At 36.3% G+C, this 25,099-nt stretch overlaps 1 protein-coding gene and 1 pseudogene across 4 annotated transcripts in view; both read left to right on the plus strand.

Moving 5' to 3' along the window:
- Positions 1-25,099, plus strand: part of Arhgap24 (Rho GTPase activating protein 24) — a 482,648-nt gene that overhangs the window by 228,590 nt on the left and 228,959 nt on the right. The gene's annotated exons all lie outside the window — the stretch shown is intronic.
- Positions 11,743-11,875, plus strand: LOC114096383 (U2 spliceosomal RNA; annotated as a pseudogene).

Below are 25,099 nucleotides of genomic sequence, written 5' to 3' on the forward strand. Positions count from 1 at the left end.
ATAAGTTTCCAAGTGTATGCTGGGAACTGGCATTTTTATTGAAAAAGCAAATTAATTCTTTGCATGCTCAGTTGAAAAAATAGGAAAATCCAATCATGCTATTATTCCTCTGATTTATAAAATAATCTCTTCACCACACTTTTTGCATTCTCTATCAACTCAGAAACTCCTCTAGATTCTGTTCTATATCCTTTTTGATTCCTATCTTCACCCAATCTATTTTTACCCCTCAGAAGACTTTTTCTTACTAATGTCCTAAATGACACCCAATTTTTCTGAATCCAGTGTTTAAGTTTCAATACTTATAATAAGTGCCCATTTGGAATCATTTGACACAGTTGGTCACTTTCTTTATTCGGGTCTGAGGATACTACACGTTCCTGGTGTTCAGCCTTGTTAACTGTCCATGTCCCTCAGTCACTACTGCTTGTTTCTCTTTTCCCTGACTTCTTGGTAGTGAGGGTCCTCAGTGTCTGGCCCTCTGTCCTGGAGAACTGCAGTGTTCTCCTAGTGTGTCTTCAGACTGTACTCTCCCTCCCACTCTGCTCCATCCTGTACACCGTAGCCAGAGTGATATTAGCAGACTTTATTGTTTAGAGAAGTTTTAGTTTTAGAGAAAAGTCACACAAAAGGTACAGAAAGTTCCTATACACAGTGTGACATTTTAATGTTAAAATCTGACCAAGTCACTGTCTATTTTTAAAATACTTTATCAAAATATTAGTTTCTATGTAAACCATCCCCCATGTATTTCATTCTATTGCTCTTGGAGTTCTAACCACACTGGCCTTCCAGTTTTTCAAGTATGCCATGCTTCACTCTGGCCACAGAACATTTGCATACTGTCTCCTCTTTTTAAAGTAGTTCCTTCCCCTAATTTCCAAATTCATAAAAGAATTCTAGCTCATCCCTCAGATCGTGCTTTAGTTGTTGTTTCTTTGAGGGAAGCTTGTACTTGATCATGCCTTCCATCAAGTGTGTGTGTGTGTGTGTGTGTGTATAAATTTACATATATATAAAATAAATTTACATATATATAAAATAAATTTACATATATATATGTAAATTTATTTTTATTTTTATTTTTATTCTTGTTTTAGAATCAGTGACATAGCCTCCCATTGAACTTTGATCCACCTTGAAGTTTCCTGACCTGTACTGCTTACCTTTTGTTTTATATAAATAACATCTGTCTCCTCCACAAGAATGCAGGTTCCATGAGAGCTAGAACTCTGGTTTGCTCGTCATCTAATCCTAGCATAGAGAAAACTACCTGACATGTCATAGTCAATGAATAAATATTTCTCACCAAAAAAGGAAGGAAGACACAGGATGTCAGTGTGGTATGGAAATGGGTAGATTTGGGGATTGATCATCAGGAGTGTCATTAATTCTGTAATCCAATTCAAACTCAAGGCTTAATGCAGTTCATTAAACATTTAGTAAGAATCAGCTCTAAGCTGGATATTATACAGTAATTTCTGATTGTCGGGGATCTATTTTTTTATCATCCCCATGAACATCACTTAGGGGTAGAGTTTTACTGAACATTCTGGGAACACTGATCAAGTTCATCTACTAATCAGTCTAGTGCCTACAGAACAGATAGAGAAGGGAGATGAGACCCTTGCCTCTGCTGTGTTTCTTAGGCAAATCTTCTTGCTGTGCATCCATTTTCTCATCAGAAAAATGAATATTATGATATGGAATTACCAAATGAGATAGACTAGTGTCACCCAAATGAGGACAGTGATTTGTATAAATTAGTTCCACTGATCTACCTTCACACTTGTCCTCAACTCACCTCCCTTTAAAGGGAACCTCATTATTTTGAATGTGGTGAGATCCAATGATAAATCTTAGTAACCTCCTCTTCCATCATGTCTCCCCTGTTGATGTGTGAAAATCAATTGGTAGGAAAGCACTCAATGGAAAAGCAATGGGGTGATCTGTATGCCAGGTTAAATAAAATTTAAAAAAAGAAAGAAAGAAAAAGAAAAAGAATTCCTTTTGTGAGACTTTCTTTTTTAAATGCTGAAAGTTCAGACCTGAGCCATAAAGGACCTCTCTCCTTAGTCAATATGAACTGGCACCTCACTGTTAAATCCACCTAGTCTGCATGGCCCATTGTTAACTGCAGGCTCAAGTAGATTTGCTGGCTGTTTCCTTGAGATGAATGGCTCTTCCTGCACTGCCTGGCAGTCAGCAGTGCCATTTCATTAGTTGTCTGGAACACAGAGCCTCAAGGGTATCACTGATGCTACTGATGAAACCACTACTGATGGAACTAATTATGCATGGGAACTGCAGGCAGCAAACAGGTTGTATGTTCAGCTTAATGGTCAGTGACTTAATTACACAGAAAGAGCTAGGCACCGTGGCTCAGTATGCTGACCGTGGCTGAAAATACTACCCCCTGGAAATATTTGGAAGAAGCAAGGAGAGGATGATATTTCACCTTTCCAATTATTTGAACATGGGAGCTGTTTGACATATTTTAACTTCCATGGCATTTGCAAATTCATACTCATCTTCAGGTTGCTTATTTGAAAATAGGAAAGAGCTTAGAACCTGGCACCCACTGATGATATAAAGAAACCATACTGAAAGGGTCAGTGGAAAGTGTCCACAGTGATGGGAAGAAAGATGGCTCACAATCAGCAGTTAGCTTCCGCTGTGTAAGAGGCTGAAGCTGCGTGTGAATAACCTGTCTGCCAAGCTGAGCCACAGCTCCAGAAAGCACAATATATCTCTGAGGCAATTAACAATTAGAGTCATACTCTTCCAGCAAAACAAATCTCAAGGACTCCTTGGCCAAATAAATATTGCAGATTACTTTTAAATGGGATCCTAAGATTCCACCTAATACAATCAGATTTCATCTTTAACTGCAAATAAGAAGATCAACTGGGGGAATATAATTTTTTTTCTGAGCATCTCAACAAGAGATGTCTCCTTTACAATATTTTCTAGTGGAATGTTTGAACTCAAAATGTGTTCCACATTAGAATTCATATTTCTGTTTTATTAAAAATAAAAATAAAAAGTAGCTCCGTGCCATTTCCTGATATCTGTCACATACACTGTCTAGAACCAAAACACTCAGCAAAGTTATATGATCTAACCCTTCAGTAGAATGAATATCTATATCCTACATTAAATGTGGCTAGAACTGCAGTAGAAGAATTTTCATATTGTTTCATTTTATAGAAACCTAGAAACTGGATCAGATAGGATCAGTTGGTTTGCAGAGTTTTGTAAGTTTGGTTCATTCATGCAAGCTTCATGCTGTATTATACTGTTTGGGTTTTTATAATCAAGGGAGGAATGGTTAATTGCTTCTTTCATATTCTCTTTGTTAAAGATATAAATCCATCATGTTTGTGTAACTTGCTATTATGGTTTTCCTCATATATTCCAAACATAAATGACTTTGGAAGAAAGGGTTTGAATCTGAAATTAAGATTAAATAAATGTTACAATAACATAAACCAACAGACCTCTCTTTTTTATTTCATAGAAGTTCTAAGGAACCCCAAAGATAATTCTTTTAATTTTACAGATGAGGTTCATGGGTACCAGGGGTTACCATGGCCAATATATAAATTCCTAAATCTCTACTTAAACAGTATTTTCACTGTTCTGGTTTCTCTTTGATTTTATTGGTATTAAATTTTATTAATATTTCTAGGTTTAAGAGCAAAACCACAGCAACTCTAGTTCATTTGATATTAGGAGTATAGTAATGACAATTTAATAAGCATACTATTTGATGTATTCGGTGTTAAATATAGGTTAGAGCCTTTATATGCATTATTTTATTTATTTTTCACCATTCTTACTGGTAAATTGTTATCACATGATGAATTTATGTTCAAAAAGTTTAAGGACTGTTCTGAGACCATGAAACTAGTAAGTGGACGACACAGGGTTTATATCCAAGTTATCTTTTCTAAGTCATCTTATTAGGATGATACAAAATGATCAGAGAATTTTTTTACCTCTAGCAAAAATTTTTTCCTCTAGCAAAAATTTTGGTGAGATTTTATTACACCTCTGGAACATAGTATGTGTAGGTAGCTAGCAGTGACATTTTTTAAATAAAAACATTCTGTAATATTTATATATTGGGTTAATAGGAAACTATTTTCATATATGATATGAGAAATTTTTCCTTGATAAAATCCAAAGTTTGTACAGATGGTTTCAAATTTACAATGATAGGACTTAATTTTTTTTTAAACTTTACTATGATGTGAAAGCCATGTGCATTCAGTAGAACTGTACTTGGAATTTTGAGTTTTGATCTTTTCCTAGGCTAGTGATATACAGTGGGACTATCTCTTGGTATGCTGGGCAGCAGCATTGAGCTGCACCTCGAAAGTCAGTCATATGACAGTGGTCTTGATGGCAAACAGCTGGTACTGTGCACTGTACTGCCCTGTTAAACTGTGATCCTCAAAAATTCATTTTTGACTCATGATATTTTGAATTTATCAGCATATAACACCATTTTAAGTCAAGGAGACTCTGAAGTAGATTTTGAACAGACAGTTACTCCAAGCAGCAGGGCTTAAGTTGGTTTGCTTGTTGTTCTTTCTCTTACCCAGGTGCTGTGGTGATGTAAGGAGATGCACACTTGTTGACTGGCCTGTACTGCAGTGGTTCTAGTTGTGTCCCAAGGCAGCTGGATGTTTAGGCAGACTTTTCTGCCTAATCTGTCCCATAAATACTGCCACAGTGTGGTTCAGTGTCAGTGTGGAGGCAGGCTGTGGTGACAGGAAAAACTTGAAAGTATTTTCAGTAGTTTGTTAATTCTTCAGAACTAAATATGTTTAAAAATAAGGTGGTGAAAATTTAATGAACATTTACTTCAAGAAACTAACCAAAGGAATTTAAGATATTACACAAAAGGAAAGGCCATGAGGAGATGGTGGTTATTCAATAACGTGATGCTCAGCCAAGTCACTCTGCCAACTATTTGCTGTTGGGTAAACATTATTTTGGCAGAGGATGATCCTTGGATATCTAACTTGAAGCTGAACGAGGTAATGTGTGGTGACAAAGTAGAAGGTTTGTTTAAAAGGTAGTATATTATTTTATATAAACCTCAGTGAGGGGAAACAAACCACTAATTAGCTTCTGCTTTCTTATTATATTGGAAAAAGTTTTATTTTAATTTTTAACTTTATTGAGATATGTAATATACAGTTCACCAATTTAAAGTGTAAATTAAATTGATTTTAGTATATTCACACTGTTGTGCAGCCTTCCATACCTCAACTTTAGTATTTGCTTATCAACCCCCAAAAGAAACCTCATACCCAGTAGCAATCACTAACCATTTTACGCAAGCCCCAAGCATGAAATAACTAATAATCTTCCTATTTGTATAGATTTGCCTATGTTGGACTTTTTGTATACATGGAACTCTACAATATACAGTTTTTATAATTGTTTTCAATCCCTTGGTATAATTTTTTCAAGGTTGAACCATGTTGTGACATAATTTTTATTGATGAATGGCATTCCACTATATTGGCATACCATACTTTGTTTGTTCATTTATTGGTGGATATTTTTCCTTTTCCACTTTTTGGCTATTTTGAATAAAACTGGGATGGATATTCTTGTTTAAGATTTTATGTGGATGTATGTTTGTAATTCTCCTGGGTATATATCCTAAGAGTGAAATTTCTAGGTCATATTGTAACTCTATTTTTAACATTTTGAGATAAGGCTATAATGTTTTCCAAACTGGCTGCATGATTTTATATCCTCATTAGCAATATTTGAGAATTTTTTAATTTCTCCATAATCTTATCAAATTTATTTTCTAGAGTTTTATTATAGCCACCCTTGTGAATATAAAGTGACGTCTCATAGTGGTGTCTATGGATTTCCTCAATGCTAATTGATAGTAAATAACTTTCCATGTGCTATTTTTAGCAATTTCTATATCTTCTTTGCCTAAATACTTTTTCACTTCTTGGGTCTATTTTTCAACTACATTGTTTGGGATTTTTATTACTGAATTATAAGATTTCTTTATATATTCTGAATGCAAAACCCCCTATCAGATATATAATTTGCAAATATATTCCCACATCCCATAGGTTGTCTTTTTACTTTATTGATGGTATCCTGGAAGTGTGAAAATTTTAAACTTTAATTAAATTCACTCTATTTTTTTTCCTTTGGTCATTTGTGTAATGTCTAAGGTTATATAGGTTAATTTCCATGTTTTTGCCTAAGTCTCACTCTTACATTTAGGTCTATGATTTATTTTAAATTAACTGTTTGTGCATGGTATAAAAAATGGGTCTCCCTTCATTCTTCTGCATGTTGATATTTAGCTGTTCCAGTACCATGTGTTGAACCCAGTATTTGTTCCTATTGGGCTGTCTTGGCACTATTTTTATTTTTTGTTAGGAGGATTTCTCCCTCTAGAGAGTCAGCTGTAAATAGCACAAGACCAGGCATGTTTCTAAAAATGCCTCACTCCTTAATTTTCAATAATTCCTTTGTCAGCTACTTGCTGTCTACTTTAGCCCCAGGGAGGATGCCCCAGATCTAGGTTGGGAACACTGTGGATTGCCTTTTGATGTTATTAAAGCCTTGAAAATAGAAAGATCATTTATAAACCATGCTGCACCTCACTTGTTCTGTTGATGGATTTTCTTAATGTGGTTCCTGCACTTTTCCAGCTTTGGGATAGAAGAACTGCTTGGCTCCCTACCTGGCTCTTCTCTTCTCTGCCTCCTTATCTCCTGCTTCCCTGGCACCATGGCCCTTGATAGTACAAGTCTTCTGAGCCCGCTTCTTTGCATTTCCTTCTCCAGGTGGTCAGTGTGCTTTTAACTGAATGAAAACCCCAGGACTTGCCAGAACTCAGGGAACCATCCATGAATCCCTTCTCTTCCTCCTACTTGACATCCAGTCTATCAGCCAGTGGTGTGGATTCTGCCATTCTTTTTGCCATTCTTTCAGAAAGAACTGAGAAACAAGATATCAACAGGAGATTTTCTTCCCTTTAGCACTCTGGTGAGGGGTGAAATTTGTGTCTTATAGGACATAAATGAAAATAAAAAGGCCACAGAAAACAGAATCAGGGTCATACCAAAGATGGTGCTAGAGTGGGTTTTGCTGTTATGAAAAAGTGTAGCAACATCTTAGAGAGTATATGTGGGGATATTAAGTATTAAGTGACTCATGGGGATAGTAAGTGACTCAGAAGTAAAGAAGTTAGTTTTTTTTTTTTAATGCACAGGGCTTTTGTTTTCATTTTCAGAAATATCTGAATGTAAATAGTTTGTGAGTGATATTATTATGTGTGTGAAAATTTTTGCTCTCTGCAAACTACTTGTACTTTTACTCTTTAGATTCATTTTGGTTCAATGGTCACATACATGGCTTGGAGGCAGGTGAGCACACCAAATAGATGGCAAATTGCTGCACGCATGATGGGAAGAAGAGATGCCTCATTTACCCAGATGGGGCCCATTTTCTTTCCTTGGAACTGGAGGAAGGACAATGATGGTAAAACTGACTGAGTTGAGAAGGAAATTGAATTTGTTTCAGGTCTGGTGATATTTTGGTGCATAGTTGGACAAAACCATAGCTCCATTCCGTAAGCATAGGAGAGGAAAGAAGATTCTTGAAGAAATATTTCTTTTGTAGCCACTGGTGCTTTCCCCTCTGGCTTTATGTGGTGTTTGCATATTCCCAAGGCAGCTGCACCTCCTTATGTGGTCTGATTATGCACTTCAAAAACCAAAACCAGATAAAAGATCTACTCTTTAAAAACTTTATTTTCCAATGCAGGGATTATGGAAAAAGTGGCAGTGATTAAGTCTATGTTCTATTTGCCAAAGTAGAGGAGGGAGTGGAAAAGTCGGGTAGACTGGGATAGACAAGCCCTGGAGGAGCCGGAACATTCACCCAGGCCAATTGCCATGTGACTCTTAGAGGTCTGCCGGGAAGACACCATCTGCCACCATTTGGCAGGACTTGGTCACCAGGGCACAGAGTGGCTGATTGTCCTCAACCTTGGAGGCAGAAGCTGGCAGCTGACCCCAAAGCCTGTTTTCTCCTAGAAGCGATAGGAAGTCATTGAACTGAGATAGTGATGGTGTCTCTCCTATCATGCAACATAGAAACTAGGAGAAAACGAGGGAGGGCAGAAGAGAGTGCAAGGAGGAGGAAAATAAAGAAAAGGAATCCTGTTTGACCTAGCCTATCTATTTAACTAAGTTTGAGATTGATTTTGCTCACTAGTCAATGGAACAGGAAACCTGCATTTCTGAGTTGAATAAATGATAGAATTGCCAAATTACTGTAAATACAGAAGAAGAGAATGAGGTATATTTCTATGTATATATGTAAACACAGACAGACAGATAGATAGATACATAGATATGGATAATCATAATAATGGTTATTTGTGCATATTGAATTAATTTTTTGACTATGTCATACAAAGAGGTACTACTTTCTTTGATTTCTCTAATTAGGTTCAGTTTCCAGATTTGGAGACAGACATTGGTGACAAATTTCATTCTCTGATTTGTGACCCCAAACTGTGGACTATTAACATAGTGCTCATATATTCTCTTTTTGTTAATTAGTTTCATGTTATTTTTATATCACCTGTACATTATTATAAATTTGTACATTTCTTAGAATGCAAAAAACAATTTTTTAACTTATGTATCTTTTATAAAGAACAAATTACCACCTTTGTGATCTTTAGCATATTGCTTTAAGTTTGTGAAAATGTAAAATATATTTTGGTAAAATAGGCTTGAAATTTCACATAAGATGCCTAAATTATTGAGAATGTTCTCAACTCTATGGTTTACATGAGGCCTGGAAACCAAAGTCATAAATAAGTGTTCCTTATATAAAATTTGATTTTATGACCGGAGACTCCAGATCTCAGAAAAATAAGAAAATCTGAATATCTAAGCAATAATCGATATTTTTCTGAATTAGTTTCATTGAGAAACGGTAGAAGCAACAGGGAGACAATGTTGTGAATAAACCATATGTAGATACCTAACTGGGGGGAAAATGCATCATGACATTTAAATGGACACCAGAACATATCGATGCTGTTAAGAAGTGTTTAGGAGAATAAATGGCGAATGGGACCTTTGGAGGTGAGAGTGAGAGGCAGCACATTGAGTGTTTGGAAGGGTCAAAGAAACAAGACACATAAAAGGGGAGACTTACTGTCGCTGTCACTGTAGCAGTTAATCTTTTTTTCTCTTGACACAAAGACACACAGACTGGCAAGTTAGACTGACTGCAAGTTAGCATGAAGGAATCCAGTGGCCTTAATTCTACCCCTTCTCCTCCATTTAACAAAATGCCCCAAAATTTGAATGAAAATAGCCTTAAATCAACTTTAATTATAAGTAAGCAAATCTCTTGAAAATGTTACTATTCTATCATTAATTAGGAACTACCATGTTGCAACACAGCTTATAACAACAGCTGTATGCCATTAAGGATGAAATGAAAGATAATAGATTATTCAACTTCTGGGGTATTTTTCAAAGGTCTCTAGTTCTAATATTAGCCTATTGTTAGTCCTATGGAGTATTAAATTCTTGTTCTGCAGATGTTTTCATCCTTGATATTTTTTTTAAAGTATTTTCTTTTAAAAAAATACATGCATTTGTAAATGCAGTATTTTTAGTGGTGCTGTTGTATTTGTTTTGATTATCACGAATGAATTCAGCATTGTCAAAATATTCACAGAAAAAAATGGAATCCAATTTTCACTTGAAAGATGCTTTTCATTTTGTGAGACCCCAGAGTCCTTTACTTGTAATGCCACAATTCAAACATATTTGGCATTAAGCTTCGATCCTAGAAAGGCTCAGGGAGCCTGGCTTAGGTTCTTTGGAATGGTTATTTGTTTGACTTTGAATCCCATAGCCTCTGAATTATGAATTTTTAGAATTCTGTTTTTAATTTTAGTCATGTCCTTACTCTTTATGTGCAAGAGTGATACAAGAGCCAAATTACATAATGAGTGTACAGAATTTCCTAAGTGACAGTTAAAAAAAAAAAAAAAAGTACTCTGATCAGTTTCAATGAGAAGTTGTCTTTAGCACATTGGTTTTTGAATGCTACTTTTCTAATGATATTCTCTAATGATGTTTTCCATGATGTAGTACTGTTTTCTTTTTCAATGGTTCTTTCCTCATGCATGCCATTTGTAAGCTTTTATTTTAGAGAATTCTTAGTAGGTATTCCAGTCATTAGAGGAAATTAGCCTTTACTTAATTAGAATTGTATTTGCTAGTCTTAGTTACACTTCTAGAAAACTAAAAATATGTCTCCCATTTTCAGAAGCCTTCTCACCCTTTTTCATCTCAACATTCTCCATGATTAATTCTAAACAATCTTTAAATATGAATGTGAGGTTAAAGCAAGGTGCTTTTAAGTGGTCAACCTCGGCTAAAGGAAATTGGTGCATAGGAAAAGGAGAAAGAGAAGGTTCTAAATGCAACAAGTGCTTCTTATATTCCTGCTTGCATAGTACACAATTTGGAATACATAAGTAAATAAAACTGTCCTTGTACTCATGAGTAACCTAAAAAAATGATTTAACTGGCCTCAGAGTAAGTGTGAAACATAGATGAAAGTTTTATGTACAAAACAATGTCCGGAAGGAGTCTGTTGCAGGCAGATTTCCCACCAACTGAAATGGATTGGAGGCTAGAATCTGTATATTTTCTAATACACTGTTATTCTAATGTCTGCCAGGTCCCATGGTACCATGCCACCGAAAAACACGAATCCTTCCTTAGAGGCTAATGGTCCAGTAGACTAAGAAAATGGGCATGTCAGCAAATAAATGCAGTTATTTGTTAAAGGCTCATTGATGCAAGTTAAAAGTCAAGGGTAGTTTTTTTAATTTGTGTGTCGTTTGCACTTCCATGGTTTTGGAAATTCCCTAGGGGTGCTTAGGAAGACATGGTGAAAGCAATAAATGTTTGTACCTGTTTTTTTCATCGTGTTTTTTTCAAGTGAGAAGGAGAAGGTAAGCTATGGAATCAGGCTAAGTGCCTCCTTGTGACATGGTGTACAATTTCTAGGAATGACAGGTGGGCTGGAAATTTACTTTTTTGTTAAGAATTGTTGTTTAGTGATGCATGTATTAAATTTGCTCTATTCAGTCCTCTCATGTTTGAGTACGGATCAACTCTCTGTGAATTGTTGTTACTCTCATTTTCCTCTCTCCACCCTTACCCATACTGTAGCCCAACTCCTTCTCCCAGAAACCACACAGTAACCAACTCCTCAACCACCCATTTTCAACAGATGCATTTTTTCCTTGTATTTGGTTTTTTTCCTCTATAATTCTATTTTTTTGCACCCATCTCTTATCTCTTACTCTAATTTCTCAAATAGATTGTGAATTCCTTGGGAACAAAGCTATATTTTATATTTGTGTGTGTCCCTTACTAACAAACTTGGATAGGAGAAGCACTCAGGTTGTTGCTTGTTTTAGAGAAAAGACAGGATTCAGGGTCCTTATTTGTGTGTGAGCAAACCATGGCTAATACTCCATTCACACCAGTACAGGGTCATGTGAGAGTGGCTGCCCCTTTCCTTTATTTAAAACCATTATCTTTTCTCTTTTAAGGAAATGTCTAGAGCAACATGAGCACATTTCTTTTTAAATATAAGTTCTTTCTTTATTCTTTTTTAAAATTTTCTTGTCTCATCGCTTCTCGGCCTTTTGGCTAAGATCAAGTGTAAAATTTTCTTGTCTCTCATCATTAGTTTCGGTTTCAGTTACATTTTTAAATGTGGCAATATTAACATTTCTACAGGATAAAGGATCTAGTGCAGCTTTTGAACAAAATCTTATTTGAGAGGTAATCTTGGCAGATGATTTTTGTGCCTGCATGGAACAAAATCCAGCAAAAAAACAAAACAAAGAAAAATGCACCATGTGCAAAACAAAACCAAGTCCAACATGACATTAAACAACCAAAAATTGAATATGTATTATTTAAATTTGGAATCTAAAGAGAATAACATGTTTTAATTTTTTTTTAAATAAAATCATTAGAATGGAACACTAATAAAATGGTGCTGAGGATAAACAAAAATTTATTTGGGGCTGTTGTAAAATTTTGAGTGACTTTAAAATAATAGTATAAACGAAATATCCTTTAAAAAAATTAAACTTTTAACCTAGAAGACCTATTTCTTTTAATGTCTAGCTTGTCTGGCTGTGTGGAATCAGGTTCTTTGTGCTTATGTACAGAATGCACAGCAATACTGCCCTCTAGGGGTTCCCCGGGAGGCAGTCACTTGTCTTTAAGTTTTAGCTGAACCCATTGGACTTTGCTGACATATCAGTAGGCAACCTGTGTCATCCCCCTGCCTCTGTGCACTATGACCATTTATATAAGTCAAACTACAAACAAATTACACAATCATTTTTCTGTGAGTAAATGATATTAACAGTTCTTAAAAGATTTTTATTCCGTAGTATGAGAAAAATACATAATTCCTTGTCTCATACTTGCCATGCTGAAATTAAGAAAGCATTCTGATATGCCACAAAGGCCACTGAATATATACAGGCTGGGAATTGATTTAAGATTGAAAGCAGTGATGTAGCTTTCAAGTCATATATTTTATTTATAGTAGAGAGAACGTTAAATTCCATTGTCCTTGATAATGAAAACTAAAAAGTTGGAAAAATGTCTGATCCAGACTAGATTAATAACCAAATATTTGGATGTATAAATTAAATGTGGGTATCTTAAATTTTAGATGCATTTGAGAGACAGCAAGAAACTAATAGTCATATGATGTGATATATGAGAGCTTTGCCAAAAAAAAATAGTCTTAACATGAAAATAAAAATGTCTAGTGAAAGAAAGGTTTTAAATCCCAAGTGTGATGCAGAAGTCTGTGTATTTCCCAATGCACAGAGAAAGATCAGAGTGAGTTTAAACGTCAGTGTTGTCACTCATTTTGTGAGCTTTGGCAGGTATTAAAACTCTCTGTGCCTTGGTTGTGAAAATTAAATGATAACAATATTTATAAATATTGTGCATTTGGTGATATTTGCATAAATTTACCTATGTCAAAGTGTGGTTTGTGGGGGTATGGTTATAAGTAGCAGAATGCAACTCATATTAACTTAAATATGGAATTTTATTCAGCCATAAAGAAGAATGAAATTTTGTCAATTGAAGGAAAATTGTTGGAACTTGAGAGCATTATTTTAAGTGAAATAAGCTAACCTCAGAAAGTCAAGGATCAAATGTTTTCTGTGACATGTGGAAGCTTGAAAAAATAATGGGTTGGGAGATCTCATGAAAGCAGAAAGGAGACCAGTAGAGTTGAGGAAGGGGACCAGGAAAGAGAGAAGGGGAGGCAAAGTGTGGTATTAGGGAACAAAACTGACCAAATGATAGATCATTCTACTATATGAATGTATGAATATGTAACAGTGAATCCCACTGTAATGTATAATTATACTGCACAAATCAAATTTAAAAAAAAATTTTAAAAGCCCCACCAATCAAATTTTTTAAAAGCAAGGAGAATATTGTAAGAATTCAGTGGTCATTTCCCAGACCTCAAGGAATTGCCACTAAATGTTAGGATAAACAAAATAACTTCACTTGATGGTCTCTCTAGTGGCAGAATTATTTTCTAGCTCTTGTCCTTAAATATTCTGTCACATCTGGCACAGCTACATCACTCCTTTCCCTTGTCAGACTAATTTCCCCTTGTCTCTTCTTCATTGTGGCAGAGTATAGTCACACACAGCTCAGAGATGTTGTCACATCTCCATATGCACAGAGGTACCGAAGGTCTTTTGCTTAACTCCTTGCAAAAGTTCCATGAACAGGACTCCAGCACAACTTGAATGACATGCTCAGTTGTGGGCAACCAGCTGTGGTATCAGAACAGGGTCTTTCAGCAGAAAAATAGACCAAATATGAATATGTTTTTTTAGGTCATTTTCTAAACGTGGATTTTAAGGATTCCTTTAATTCTTGCTCTATAAGCACTCTCCAGTTCAGAAAGCTTTGCATTCAAAATTTGCTTCTTGTTTATTGTTTGGAATTCAAAAAATAGTTCCTGTGCCACCTATTTAAATATATCATGTAGTTCTGTCCTTAGGAGAGTTCCACTTTATCCCATTCCCAAAGGGAAAGAAGTTGCAAGCAAAAAAATAACTAGTTAATGTGAGTATGAGAAAAAAAAATACTATTAAGTGCTATCAAAATCCTGGTAACCACCCATCAGAGAATTTTCAGAACTTGTGTACTTGCAGATAATCTCAAATTGTCTTAAGTATGCATTCCATTTTTTTGTTGGTTGAAATTATGGTTCCCACAAATACAGTTTTAACTGTGGCATATAGTGTTAGTTTTAAGGAAAAGCTCATTTAGAGCATCCTTTCTGTAGTCTCAGCAGTAGCAGGCACAGGAAGAACTCCTTCTCTTATCCATGCACCCACCCACACCTGTGTGCAGACATGAATCCCTGTTTCTGGGACATGGCAGATACTGTTCTAGATTTTACGAAGGCAGTATTAAACAAGATGAAATGTCAACTCTTCTGGAATTTGTGTTTTGGTAGGAAAAAAAAATTAAATAAGCAAATGGCGCAGTCTGGCTGGGCACAAATGCTGCAGTCTGGCTGGGCACACAATCACGAGCCACCACACAGCTTGTAGATTCAAACAGCAACTCTTTATTCCCGAACTCACACCAGCCGTCCACAATCACGTTCTGGGGAAATCCACGTTCTCTGCCCAAATCCACCTCCACTGGGCTTCTATCTCCCAAAAAATACTGTCTGAATCCCGTGAGAACTCAAGGGGAACTCAGGCAGCAGGATACGCCCTATTCCCAGCAGGAATAATCTTAAACCTGGAACGCCCTAAACCCGATTATCCTAAACCGGGAACACCCTAATCCGCCCTGGTCCTTGAGCAAGGTCACCTACATTCAATGTCACTGCAACATGGGGTACGCTGGCAAGGAAATTGTCATACCTACTTGGCTAATGGCTCCCAGCAAGCAAATATAGTCAGTGCACCCTGTGATGATGCACATTTTTGTCATATCCAGTTGTGGCTCATAAAATCATCATGGAGCTAGAAAATTCCTACTACCTAGTGACATAGATAGCCATAGAAATGTTGTAGTGTAATCTATTATTCTAATGTTTGTGGTGGTGCTGGTATAAAACGCCCTGTCATATAAAACTATAGCTCATACAATTGTGTGCAGTATATGATACTTGATAATGATAATAAATGACTACGTTACTGGCTTATCCACTTACAATACTATGGTTTTTATTGTTATCTTACAGTATACTTCTACTTACTAAAAACATGTTAACTGTAAAACAATATATCAGTCTACGCAGGTAGCAGCCTCATATCTCTTGCTTTCCCTGTCTTTTGATTGTATTGAGCAGCCACTCAAGTGATTGACCTACACCATCTAGGTCTCGGTAAGTACACTCTATGATGATTGCACAATGGCAAAATCACCTAAGGACAGGATTCGCAGAAGAAGTATCAAGTAGTGATAAGTGGTTTTTTTTTTTTTCTTCTTCTTCTTTTTAAGTAAAATAAATCAGGGGTCTGTGATATGGAATGATTGGGTCACTTCATTAGTTAGGCAGTGAGGTCAGAGACTCCTAAATTTTAATTCAGCAGCTGTGGTTCTATACGTAGGACAAGGGCTATGACAGGGAGCACTGCGGACAAAGGAGAATGAGTGGATCATCGTGGTTTGTTACATTGCCCCATCACAGATTCTAGCTCCTGCGAGTTCTTTTTCCAGAGCCAGCGAGCGGCTTGACTTAGCCCTCTTCATTTCTTTGTATCTCTAGTCATTGTCTCTTGTAATCAAAACTGTTCACCTTCCCTGATCCACTGCAAGACATCAATTTGAGCTGACCTCCCTTTTACAGTTTTGTTATGACTTTCAAAGGGCATTTTTTTTGCCCTTTATAATCATTTTTAATATACTACACAAAGAAAATTCAAAATTCTTTAAATTGAGTTTAAAGAAAATTCAAATGCTTCAAAAGAACACATATAAATTAGGTATTTTACTGAATTACTAACTTTGAATCACCAATTTCCCTGCTTAAATTCATATACACATATATATGTACTCCAATAATATGTTTATATATAAATAAATAAGATTTATATATATATACATTACTTAAGAATTTATTGGATATATTGTTATATTTTTATTTTTTCTGTATCTTGCTTTTCACTTATTTTATATACCTCTTTATATAAGCACATATATACTTATTTCATTCTTTTTAGTGGCTGCCTAATATTTTACTGTATGAATGCCAATGAACTAAATTGTTTATCCATTTCTTAATAGATAATTGTTTTACAGTCCTTGATGTTACAAACAAAATTGTAATGTCATAAATATATGTTGGCACACTAGCTGGCTCAAATATTGTGTCTACATCCATGTTAAATTTATATGTTAGGATGATTATAAGAAATTCTAAGACCTATAGATTAAAAGTGAACAAATATTGGGAGAAATACATGGTTTAAGAGATATGGTCAAATTTCTTTTGAAGTCTTTTACTCCAAATTTCTTTCTTTGTTTTTAATTTATAACAGCTGATAAAACAGGAAATATTTTGGATGCTAAACTCTGATGGGTAAAATGAGAAAACTCTGGATTATTATCACTACCAAATCATGGTTTCCTATTAACTACACTCACATCTCTGTACAGGAATGCCTCCAGCAAACTTCTAGCAGCAAAACCCATTATAGGAATTATATAGTCAAACAGGGAAGAAGAGGAAATATGGGACTGGACTCCAGGTTGTCTCTAGAATAAATGTTGGGTAGATTAATTAATATCTCTAGTTTGATTGAAATAATGAATACAGAGAATATCTACCTTTAAAAATAAATGAGATAATGCCTATAGTCCAATATTTAGCACTCTGTTCTTTCATGAATAAATTAAACCAACATTCCTCCTCCTCTGTTCCCTTTCTTCCCTTCTTTCTGTGCTCAGAATCTCCAAATTATAAGGATATGGCAAGGATGACCATGACTTAAAAAGCCACAGCCCTACAAGTGTCAACATGCATTTCCACCCCAAAGATAAGCTCTGAGATGCTTCTGTTACCAATAGCTGCTTCCTGCTACCCTACCAGCCAATGGTAGAGGGCATACCCCTCAAGTCTGCGACCCTCCTTCAGGCCCCATCAGGGTAGGCAGTTACTGGGAACTAAGTGGATAAGTACAACTCACCTCGTCCCAGTATTACTAACTACCACCTGCAAAACAGTCTGTGCCCTCAGGAAGCATTACTTCCCCTTTTCAAAATCACCACTCAGAGGACGTCTTCATAGAGAACCCCAACTCCACGAAGCACACCTTTATGGTTACTCCCTTGTTAAATCACAAAAACTCAAATGCTATTTCAGATTTTGATTTAGCACTCATTAAATTTTCATAAATTCGTGTTAAATATTGAAATATATCATTTTTTAAAAAGATGAGAAAAGAAACCTTGTGCTTATAAGTTTTGGAATAATGGAGGGAACACCATAGTGGAGATGAGAAGAGACAGGCCTGAATTTAAAACCTGACCCTGGTGCTCAGTACCTTCGTTTCCGTGAGCAAAATGCTGCAATGAGCATTAGTTATCTTCTCTGTAAGGCACAGTCAATAATGCTCCTTAAAACTGCCTGGTTCATTTCTTTTTTGCGGGGAAGGTGGTACCAGGGATTGAACTCAGAGGCACTCAACCACTGAGCTACATTCCCAGCCCTATTTTGTATTTTATTTAGAGACAGGGTCTCACTGAGTGGTTTAGCACCTTGCTTTTTCTGAGGCTGGCTTTGAACTTGTGATCCTCCTACCTCAGCTGGGATTACAGGTATGCACCACCATGCCTGGCTTGGTTCATTTCTTGCCTGCTGCTTTTCCTGGCACAAAGGAGGTCTTAAACACTGCAAACTTGAGTCATGATTTTCTGTTTTGATCTGGTAATAGAAATACTTGCTTTGAACACTTCCAAAATTTGAGGACTGTAGATGATTTGTATGGCCAGGGATAGGCAGTGCAAATTTTCACAGCATTGCTGAATAGAATATTTTTCTCAGGAATGGGAACAGAGCATTCTTCACCTATCTGGCTGATGTTTAATTTGGGAAAAGTTTACAAATGGATGCAAGAGGATGAGAGAGTGAAAAGATATCTTTCAACACCTCCTTGTCACGGGTGTTCAAGAAGAAAAAGAATGTGCTTTTTTGAAGCTATTGTTAGACTCATTAGAAATATCATTATAGAACAAAAACACAAATGTAAGCTGTATAGAGATGTCCCTGTTGTAGGAATCTGTTCTAATAATTGTAGATTTTCTTTTTTCTATTTTATCTAGTTTTGGGTCATAGGCATGGTACATTTGGTGTCATTAGAAATGCCACAGCTTTCCATACAATTTAAACCTGGGAAGGCGGGGGGGTGGGGGACTCAATTATATATATATTTACAGTTCTCAGATAGTAAGGTGGTCATTTTGTGGGGGCTTCATTTCAAAACCTCATGCACATATCAAATGATAATAAGACTTGCCTTTGCTTTGATTGCTAAGAAATATGTCTCTTAATATTGCCAGGGTATCATCCTGGCATTTGAATTGGCATATGTTTCAGAATAATGTTTGGAAGCCAAAATTTCAATAGAGCAACTTGTGAGCCTCACACATAAGCTTTTATGCACTGATGATGATTCCTCAAATACTTGTCTGTTAAATTAGTTTTGAAAAGAGGAATATTCCTTTTCTTGGCTTATTTTCAGTCAGCAATCATTCTTCTATAAAAGCTATAGTTTTTCTAGAAATGTGCCTATTGAGCAATAACTTTCTTATTAAGCCACACTTGCACTTAATTTTAACTTTCAAATTATAGCTTCCATTGACAGCACACAGCAGATTTTTCTCATGCATTATCTCTATAGAATAACTGTAGTGATATTTAGATTCTTGGCATCTTTCCCCAAAAGGGGAATTAATCCTCAGAGGGGAAAAAAAGATTTTAATTTTAAAAGTCCCACTTAAAGTTATGTGAATTCATGAACAACTCAATACTTCATAGTTGGAAATATGTGGAATTTTTAATTGTAATAACCAAATAATGTTTAGGTTTGACTCTTGATAATTTATAAATATGAGGTAGGGCAATTGGTGAAAAGCTTCAAAGTCGGCCAGATACTATGAACAGCCAGAAATATTAGAAAGGGCATAAACTTAGATCAGACTGAACTTGGTTCTGGCCAAAACACATTCGCTAGTCATGTGACACTGAGCGAGTTGCTTAATTGTTTTGATTCCTCAGTCTATAAAACTGAGATGATTATTGTCTTCCTCTTGTGGTTCTTAGAGAATTAGATTAGATGGTGTATATGAAGAGCTTTGTAACTAAAAAGTGCTGTTCAGCTATAAGGTCTTCATGTGAATTGCCTTTATTTAAGTTCTGTAGACTTTTGCCTTAAGAGAGGGGGGAAAATTGTCTTTCAGCCACAAACACTCTATAGGTCCTGAGCAAATGAAGGCAGGAACAGTTTGCATAAATGTGGACAGGAAAATACAGGAGGCACTTATCCCACTGCAATTTTCTGTGAGGTTGTTTAATTTGCATTTTTCCTAGAATCATAAAATGTAGCTCTTTTTTTCTTGTATACCATCTCAACATATTTATGGAGATAATTCTCTCTTTATGCTACCTTGATTACCTGGCAAGAGTCTTTAAACTTAGTAGGCAAAGGCCCATTGTGAAGGAGAAGTCGATTGCTTATTTCAGAGAAGTAAGATTCTAAGTGCATCCGATTCCAGACATCAGAACTTATATGATACTGAGTATCACAAAACACAAAATAATAACAATAACACATTTGTTTTACAGCCTGAACTCAATGTTAGGACAGCATATTTCTTTCCTTAATTTTATTGAAACTCAAAAATGCTTCTTCATGGATCACCACTACTTTAGCTACTGACCTATGGGGGGAAATGCTGTTCTATAGGAAATCACCATATTTTATATGAGTTGTGATTGCAACACTAGGTTGAGTATTTTTCCCAGACCCTTCTGGCAAAAGATGATTCCAGAAATAATAATGTTTGAGATTATAATAGCCAGCAGATAATAGTAGTCCCATACCCACTAAGTAGCTTTGTATTAGTTAATAAGAAATGATGGAATTTTCTCACATGCACAGAAAATAATCAAAAAGTATGCAAGCTGTTCTGTACATTTAAAGAAGAGAGATACATTTATAAAAACTGGACGCTATAATTTACACCTAAATTACCTTTTAAAGATTAGACCTTGAACATTTTATACCTGACTTGAAACTTGAGATCCATAATCTCAACACTTTGTTATTATAATATAATTTTAGGGCATAAGTAACTAATTCTCATTTATATTCATGGGGAAAGAATCAGATCCTAGTTCCTCATTTCCAAAAATTTTAAGAATCAAAATTTCATGGTCAAAAAACATCAGAGGGGGCTGGGGTTGTGGTTCAGTGGTAGAGCGCTTGCCTAGCACATGTGAGGCCGTGGGTTCAATCCCCAGCACCATATTAAAAATATTAAAAAGTTACCTCCTTTAAAAAGATATCACATGGATCAAAATAATATTTCTGGGAGCTGAACAAGCTTTCTTTTTAGTTTGTGGTTTTTATTTTAAGTGACTGTAACCAATAAAGCAAAGATAATATCTTGCTTTCATTGATTTAAAAATAATAATAATAATTTTCAAGTTCAGAAAGCCCTCCTATTGTTTAGAGAGAAAAATTCTCATCAGTGGCAGGGAAGACAGTGCCAGGCCCTCTCCATCTTTCGTTCACTTATTGGCTTGCTCTGGCTGGGGGTTTTGCCTCCTGCTGTTGGGTACATTGATTTGAATCTTATACTTGGGAACTATATAATGAACTGCAATATAATTGCAAAGCCTCTTAATTCACAGATGTGAATTAAGATGGGGAATGGAAGGAAGGAACTGGCTCTAATGCTATAGAAATGATGAAAGAATAAAGTCATTTTGATGTATTCATGGACCCTGTATAACCTAAAGTATGTTTGAAAATTTATTGTTATTCAAAATTATTTTTCATTGTTCTATTAAGGGGGCACAGTGTGATTAGATTCAATACAATTATATGATGTTCAGGGTTCAAATCAAGGTAATTAGCATTTTTATCTTCTTAAACATGTATCATTTCTTCATGTTGGAATCATTCAAACTATTCTGTTCTAGTTCTTTGTAATATAAATAATAAACTGCTGTCAACAATAGTCACCCCACTGTGCTATGAAAGAGAACTCATTCCTCCCATCTAACTGTGTTTTGGGTACCCTCATTCAACCTTCCTCTATCTGCTCTGCCCCCAGACTCTCCTGATCACCTTTCTACTCTCTCTTTCTGTGAGATCAACCTTTTTAGCTTCCACATATGAGTGACAATATGCAATATGTGACCTTCAGAGTTGTTCTGTTTTTATTTTTATGTGACCATAGAGCACAGTTGTCTAAAGGTTTCTGGAGCCCAGCATATCTCCAGAGGCTAGATGAAATTTCTGAGCTGTATGAACTGATTTTAGCTCTCTTGGTGCCATCTACCTCCCTCTTCCTTCTAGTCTACTTTCATGCTGATTGTAATGCTGGGGGATATACCAGACATTCACTAGAGGGCAGCAGAATTCACAGGACTGTATTATTTATGAGCAATGGGGAAAAAAAAATCTTGACAGTTTTTTTTTTTTAAATCACCTGTTATAAATATTAATTATCAATAATCTATGCAGTGTATATTCATTTCACAAAAAGTTGAATAAAATGCCAAGTGTAATCTCACTATTATAACTAAAGAAGTCTGTGAACACCAAGGAATGTATTAGTTAAACTTCCTAGAGACAGCTTTTTCCTTATGAAACTGAGGGTCCTCAAAGGGCACCTATTCTAATGCACCCTGGCTTGGGAGTCAAGCCACCTCTGCAAGGATACTGGGAGAGGAAGCCTAATGGACAAAGGCCAAAATGAAAACCAAAGCCTAGATCCATCTGATAATCTGGGATCATCACCACCAGCTAAAGAGCCGACATCCCCCGACTATGTGCAGGGTGTAGGTGTGCGGGAAGGAATATCCACACTGTCTTCAGACACAACCCATAAGGAAATTCATACCGGGGTAGTGGGCTCCTTGTTTTGCAGGTATAGGCTGTGAGAGAGGGGCCTGGCACTGTTTTGCACAGGGCACATTAGAGGAAGAAAAATGAGCAGGTTGATAGGGAAATAACTTTCTGAGACATCCTGAGGAGGAATGACTTTGTGGAAGGTGGCAGAAAAAAGAAGGTGGCCTGAATCATCATGCACTACCACAGTGAACAACAAAGGCCCAGAGATCAGAGAAGGAGGAAAAGAACACTGAGGGATGTCAAGGAAAATGATGCGTGAGTCCCCCAAGGATTCTTCTGAGGAAAAGAGAGGCTTAGGAAACAGAGGCTACAGGTTTTGCTGGTGAGGCTTGAATATGAATATTACTTTATTAGCCTATTTATTGTTATCATACCTCTCCAAGTGCATCCCACAGGACAGCATGGACTGTACAATGTAGCTTACAGCTGACAGAAAAAAACTTGAGCCTTAATCCCCAAATTTCACTATTAGATGTTCGATGAGGATAAATATAACATAGTATTGTTACAATTTTGCTTTTAGCCCAAACTTCTGGAAAATCATTATTCTCAATCTCGATTTTTTTTTCTTATGCATCATCTGGAGATACCCTGCATTAGAGTCTCACCATGGAAAATTATACACCAACAATGTTAGGAAGAAGAGTCTAATAAGACCTGTAGGAGAAAGATGTAACCAAATGTCAGGAACAAATAAAGAAAAGTAATATTATTTGCTGCCAGGGGAGACGGGGAAGTGTTAATGGAGAAAATGGCATACGAACAAGTCTCAAAATATATGCATGGTTTTTATAAGTAGAGTTATGGGAGCAATATTTTAACAAGATGGAACAGAATAATGAAAACCACCTCGGTTCATGAAGAGGGACTGATGGCTGTAATACTGGCAAAAGGTTGCTGTGGTTTAGATAAGTGTTCCTTGAAGGCCCATGTGTCAAAGGCTTGGTCCCCAGCCCCCGGTGCTATTAGGAGGTGTTAGAACTTTTAAAAAGCCAGGCCTCGTCGGAGGTCTTAGGTTATTGGTGGCATGCTTTCAAAGGGGATAGAAATAATTCACTCCTCCTGTCTCTTTGTTTCACTGCTTCCTGAGGTTAGTGGCTTCCTCCATCCACCACATGTATCTGCCATGATGTGCTACCTTGCTACAGACCCACAAACAATGACGCCAACTGATCCATGGACTGAAATCCCTCAAAGTCGGAGGCAAAATAAACCTTTCTTCTTTTCATGTTAATTATCTCCAGTTTTTTGTTATAGTAATAGGAAACTGACTAACACATAGGTAGAACTGAGGCTGTAAAAGGTATTATGAAGCATGTTGAGGAATTTGAAATTTGTGGCCATTCTGTCAGGTTTTTGCATAGAGCTACATGATCAGAATCACACTTGAGTCTTGCCTGCGGCCTGTGCAGGTGATGGAAGCTGTGTTCCCCTGTGTGGAGTGGGCTGGCTGAGAAATACAGCAAAAATTCACATGACACAGAAAATAGTTTTAAAGATGGGGGCAGGATGGCTCTTCAATCTTAAGAGTTGAGCTTCCACGCTGGAAAGAGAGAGTTAAGAGCTGGTGTTTGCCATATTTATATGGGGGAACTTCAAAGGCTTTCTACACAATGTTCTTAGCCAGTTAAGGTAGGAGGTGGGCAATCCAGTTCCCAATGGGTCACGCCAGAGCTATCTGGAAGATCAGCCCTCCTAGCCAAGCTATGACAGAGGCCGAGTGCATTGTGCAATCCATTAAGGGGGAGGAGCCAGAAAATAGCTTGCAATGCCAAACTAAAATCTCCTTGACTCCAAGGCCAAGTGAAGATGCTCAAAGAGCTCAGGAGTGGCTCCCCACAGGTGAAGACAGTTTCTCTGTATGGCTGGAGTTGATACAGAAGGTAAAATGTTAGAAAGCAGGTGAAATTGCCCAGGTCTGAGGGAATTAATCTGTGAAATGGGGGCAAGGGGACTATGTGAAACAGATACTAAAGAATTAGGAAGTTAATTGTTAACTCAAAACTCTTTAAATGTGATTTATCAGTCCTTGGAATGAGAAAGCAGTTTTGTTTTCAAAAACTTTCTTTGTTACAAACAAGCATCACAGGATGTGGCCAATGACAATCCATTTCCGTTTTCAAGTTTCAGGGGTGATTCAGAGATGGAGACAAGAAGAGTTAACGGCAAGTTAAAAATGTGTCTTGCTAGCTGAGAGCTCTAGGGGATTACAGATATTGATGGGTTTGAGGCTTCATCTGGTGAAACTAAAATAAACTTTCCCTTATTTCTTCTGAAAAAATTTGGATTTACTGAATTACATGTTGACATGGATAATTCAATTTAATTTTTAAATTAAATACCACAGCATTATTTCAATTAAGAAACATCTGATTTTAATCCCAAATAATAAAAAACAAAACTTAAACCTTGTATGAACTAAAGTCAAATCAAATTTAACTGGTTCAGGATTGCCTTATTTTAATATACCACAATGTTGCTAAAATACTATTGAAGGTCCCTAAGTGTTGATCAATCTGAGACTTGTGGTATTATTACATATAAAAGTTCAGAAAATGTTTTCTGATTGATCAACTTGTGGATTTTGCTTTTGTACTACTTCTTGGTAAATGTTTCAACCATATGAAATACCATTCTTTTTATATTGCAATGGAATTTTACATTGCAGGTTTAAGAAGCTAAGAATTTCTACATGAGTTTTTCTTTAACTATGGCAATAAGCTTCCCATATGGCAACAGAAATGACACTCTCTTTCTGCTATTTGAATAATCTGCTTCCAAACAGGAAGAGTGGGGAACAGGACCAACAGGACCAAAAAA

The sequence above is a fragment of the Marmota flaviventris genome, chromosome 7, assembly GCF_047511675.1.
Source record: "Marmota flaviventris isolate mMarFla1 chromosome 7, mMarFla1.hap1, whole genome shotgun sequence".
NCBI lineage: Eukaryota > Metazoa > Chordata > Mammalia > Rodentia > Sciuridae > Marmota > Marmota flaviventris.